The 5,392-nt window shown below is 41.0% G+C and overlaps 1 pseudogene; it reads left to right on the top strand.

The window, feature by feature from the left end:
• Positions 1-2,957: 2,957 nt before the first annotated feature.
• Positions 2,958-3,602, top strand: LOC127233810 (60S ribosomal protein L7-like; annotated as a pseudogene).
• The last annotated feature ends 1,790 nt before the right edge of the window (positions 3,603-5,392 follow it).

Genomic DNA, 5,392 nt, shown 5'->3' with positions numbered 1-5,392 from the left:
TAGCACCAAAGAGAAGGGGGCAGGAGCTGGGGTGGGGCTCGGTGTAAAGTGCATGATTTACCACATGGAAGTCCCAGGATCACAAGAGCTTTCTGTTGTGTAATATTATTTTAACTATGCAAAGATGTATTGTATTTGCTTATGCTGCAGGATATTACTGTGTTAAGGTGTGTTACTTCTGTTTATGTTGCATTTGTTTCAACTTGCCTGCCTAAGGCACCTGATGGGTCTAATAAAGAGCTAAACGGGTAATAGCTAGGCAGAGGAAGAATGGGCGGGGCTGCCCGGCACAGAGAGTAAATAGGATAAATCTAGGCTGGAGAGGAGAGAGAAGGAAGAATGAGAGAAGCGAACAAGGGTCGTACCTGGGGCAAGAAGTCAGGCAGAAGCCAGACAAGAAGCTGTGAAAGTAAGATACAAAGTAAGGAAGGCAAAAGGCCCCAAGGCAAAGGTAGATAAACACAAACAGGTTAATTTAAGTTAAAAAGAGCGAACCAGAAATGTGCCTAAATTAGTCCTGGCATTGGAAACTAAGAAGTCTCTGTGTCATGAATTCAGAGCTGATGGTGACCTAAAAGAAAGAGCCTGGTCCAGCTTCCATCAGGTCACAGTTTGTTGCACCGACTCCTCCTAGCGCTACAGTGCCTGAGTGTTACAATAAGTTACCCTGTCCTGGAGGATGAAGGACAGCTTACCAAGGCTTGGACGGTACTTCTGTTAGCTGGAAAAATGAAGTCACAGAAAAGGGCCTACTGCATAGAGCCTTTCAGTTCCTGAACACAGAGTGACTTCTTTGACTTTTTTCCTCAAACGGTTGTAATTTTTACCAGACAAGTATTCATTTTTTCTTAACAAGACTTATACCAGAGTATATCTCTTGTATGTGTGTGTGTGTACACAGGTGATAGAGCGTGTGCACATGGGTGCACATGGGTGAGTGTGGATGTGATGTGTGTATGGACACCAGGGGGCTATGGTCTTATTCAGTTGCTCAGCATCTTATTGAGACAAGATGCCTAATTGTATGTCTAACAATACATGTCAAATGACACTTTAATAGAGTGACTTGTATAGTTATAAAAAGAGAAAGGGGAGATTTTTTAAAATTTTATACTATTATTTTATGTATATGGCTGTTTTGCCTGTATGTATGTCTGAGTAGCACACACTTGCAGTGTTAGTGGAGGCCAGAACTCCAAAATCCTGGAGTTCCAGGATCTGAGCCACCATGTGATGCTGGGAATTGAACCCAGGTCCTCTAGAAGAGCAGCCAGTGCCCTTAACCACTGAGCCAGCTCTCCAGCACCACCACACATGGATGGGAAGGGGGATCAGGTTACAAAACCGCTCCCCCAAAACAAACAAAAATTTGATCACTGTAAGTGGCAAGTGGGTTGGTGTGGAAAATACATTCTGTGACTAGTCATGCCTAAGTCCCAGTGCACTAACGGTCCATGGAGTGAAAATTAAAGCCCAACTTTCACAATCACTACCTCAAAGGGTTCTTACGGAAGTCAAAATGGATTGTATTGCTTCGATACTCCAAAACTTAAATTCACATTTCCACCACAATTTTTTTAAAAAGGTTTGACACACTTACAACTAGAAAAATGTAGCATTTTATCCCCTTCCGTGATTCACGTGTGCTTTCGCCTGCACTCCGTCTCCCCTCACAACCTACTGTTTCCCCCTTGTAGACTAAGCCAGGTGCGGTGGTGCACACCTTTAATCCCAACACTTACAGGCAGAGGCAGGTGGATCTCAGAGAGTGAGGGGCCAGCCTGGTCTACAGAGCTAGTTCCAGAGCTGCATAGTGAGACCCTGTCTCAAGAAAAATTGAAAAAAGAGAAAAGAAATTCTAGACTATACTCACACTTGGGCCTGTTTACATGTTCTTATGTGTATTCCCATGTAAACATATGCACACTATAGGTTAAGATCTGAGTACATGGTTTTGGTTTTTTTCTTTCTGAGTTTGGATCAGTTCACTTAATATTCTATTTTCCAGGCCCATCCATTTGCCTGCATATTTCATAATTTCATTTTTCTTTACTGACAAATACAATGCCATTTTCCATATATGCATATATGAAAATGTTTTATATATATAGTTGTGTGTATTCATTATCGTTTCATGTGTTGTTGGACATCTAGGCTGATGCCATTTCTTGCAATGAACACAAGTGTGCAAACATCTCCATGGTAGAGTATGGAGTTCTTTGGGTGTAGTCAGATTTTTCTTTGGGCTGCCAGCTCACAAATAATGACACAGAGACTTATTATTAATTATGAAAGCTCTGCCTTGGCTTATGCTTGTCCCACTCGCTCGTATAACTCAAATCAATCTGCTTTAATTAACCTATGTTTTACCACATCTTACCTTTCTTTCATGCTGTACGGTCAGCTCCCTCCAGCTCTCCCTGTCATCTCTTCTGTGCCTCAGTTATCTCCTACTTCCTCTCTCTGCCCAGCAGTCCTGCCTATATTTCCTGCCTAGCTATTAGCCATTCATCTCTTTATTACACCAATCACGGTAATACATTTTCACATAATGTAAAATATCCCACGTTTCCCCTTCTGTCTAAATCAAAAGGAAAGGTTTTAACTCAAATACAGTAAAATTATATACAATAAGAATAATTATCAAGTGCTCTTCCCCACCCGGGAAAGAGCCATGGAGGCCGCTGGAGAAGAAAAAGAAGGTTCCTGCTGTGCCAGAGACCCTTTAGAAAAAGCGAAGGAGCTGAAGGTGAAGCGCTTCCAGAAATCTAACCCTAACCCTAACCCTAACCCTAACCCTAACCCTAAACCCTAAACCCTAAACCCTAAACCCTAACCCTAACCCTAAACCCTAAACCCTAAACCCTAAACCCTAAACCCTAACCCTAACCCTAACCCTAGAGTTTGCACTGAAGACACTACGGAAGGCACGGAGGAAGCTCATCTATGAAAAGGCAAAGCATTAACACAAGGAATACAGGCAGATGTACCGGATGGAGATTCGCATGGCTAGGATGGCAAGGAAAGCCGGAAACTTCTACGTGCCTGCAGAACCCAAGCTGGCATTCGTCAACCGAATCCAAGGTATCGATGGTGTGAGCCCAAAGGTCCGCAAAGCGTTGCAGCTGCTCTGTCTTCGTCAGATATTCAATGGCACCTTTGTTAAGCTCAACAAGGCTTCGATTAACATGCTGAGGATCATAGAACCATAAATTGCATGGGGGTACCCCAACCTGAAGTCAGTAAACGAGCTCATCTACAAGCATGGCTATGGCAAAATCAATAAGAAGAGAATTGCCTTGACGGACAATTCCTTGATTGCTCGATCTCTTGGTAAATACGGCATTATCTGCATGGAGGATCTGATCCATGAGATCTACACAGTGGAGAAACGCTTCAAGGAAGCCAACAACTTCCTGTGGCCTTTCAAACTGTCTTCTCCACGGGGTGGGATGAAGAAAAAGACCACTCACTTTGTGGAAGGTGGTGATGGTGGCAACAGGGAAGACCAGATAAACAGGCTTATTAGACGGATGAACTAAGGTGCTGACTGTGGTATTTTTGTACTCTGGTCAGTTAATAAACAGTCACAGCTTGGCAAACTGAAAAAAAAAAAGAATAATTATGAAGTAAGAATTACATTCACAATGTCCAGTCCATTTGTGTTTGTCAAATTTGGAGAAAATTACTCTATCTTATCTTGATGAGTCCAAAGTTTTATACCTAAACCATTTTCTGTCATAACTTGTATTACCATCTTAAAAATATCTTTTCAGACCTAAAAATATCTTGGATAAACAATATAAACTTTTATGTTTCTCAACCTTATAAACTTCACATCTTTTATGTAACTTTCTTTTCTGCATTTAAATGGTAACAAGGAAAACCGTAACTATAAAAATCTAGTCTTCTTCCAGACTAATGTGGTTTGATCAAGCCAGACCGCCTGAAACAGAGTACTAGGTGATCCTACATTCAAAACAGCTGGACAAAGCAGCCTTGCAGACTACAGCCAGGATTTCTGCATCTTCTTAGAATCCCCCATGACAGCGCCCCTTATCAGCAGGAAGTAGTTTGGAAAGAATGATGCCCAAATTCCCAAATATTGTCTATAAATGTTTTTTTTCATTTAAATGGACTTGGTTATAAAAAAAAAAATCTAGTCTTCAACCCTATCAAAGACTTGAAAAGGATATAATATTACCCAATGCAGAGCAAACAATTCCCAAAACTATAAAAAATGACAGAGACATTTAGCTATGTGGACAGTCACCTCAAGGTTTCTCTACAACATTGGGGCATCCATATTTGGCCTGCAGGCCTAGACTATCTGACAGACTTTTCTGTGAAGCAGGAATATTGAAGGACTGTCTTTTCTTGTCTTGGCAAAGTCCAGCAGTCTTCCTCTTTTGTGTCCTGTTTGTCCAGTTTGGACAGTAACTGTCAGCAGTTGAGGCAAGGGCAGTTTCTCATCCAGTGGCTAGCTTTGCTACATTGAAAGCATGCTTCATATGGAGGTTCTTCAATGCCCATCATCCTCCTTTGAAGTAAACTGGTGCTACCAGGAGCACTCGTGAAAAGCCTTGTCTTACTAAAACATTTAACTAGACCATATTCTATAGATCTCTGAATTGTTTGAAGACCATCTATCTATCTAAAATATATTTCTGTATGACCATAAAAACATAACTAACATGACTACAAGTTTGGTTGTTATAGATGACTAACTACTAACCTGCATTTTTTTTTGAGACAGGTTTTCTCTGTAGCTTTGGAGACTATCCTGCAACTAGCTCTGTAGACCAGGCTGGTCTTGAACTCACAAAGATCCACCTGCCTCTGCCTCCCAAGTGCTGGGATTAAGGGCGCATGCCACTACCACCCGGCTAACATGCATTTCTTAATTATCCTAAATGGTTTATAATAATAGCTTTACTGGACTAGAACTTTACATTACATTTTAAAATGAGTTGCATAGGTACAATACCATAAACAAGAATAGAAACATATACATAGTATGTTATAGCAAAAATAACCTTCAATTTCTATCAGTATATAAAACTCCACACTAATGAAAAATGTTTGAGATTACTAGTTGCTTTTTAGTTTAAAGTAGATTTAATAATAATACCTTTTTATCCTACCATCCTTATATCCCCCTTTTTCTTTGCAGAATGAGATCCCTGAATCTAATCTCTTTTGTTCAGCTTTCTCCCTGACCAACAACTTGTAAACAACCCTCTACATGAGGACAAACACCCATAATTCACAGGACAACCAAACAGCACCCACCTCGCCTCTTGGGACTATGGACATCATGTTTTCTAGGTTGCTTCCTGTTATCTGGGGGCAACGGCACCTTTAGGGGACTATGAGAAAATTGGGATAATGG

This window comes from Phodopus roborovskii, unplaced genomic scaffold, assembly GCF_943737965.1.
Source record: "Phodopus roborovskii unplaced genomic scaffold, PHOROB, whole genome shotgun sequence".
Classification (NCBI taxonomy): Eukaryota; Metazoa; Chordata; class Mammalia; order Rodentia; family Cricetidae; genus Phodopus; species Phodopus roborovskii.
Note: the sequence above shows the minus strand (reverse complement) of the source record. Positions and strands in the feature narration are given on the sequence as shown.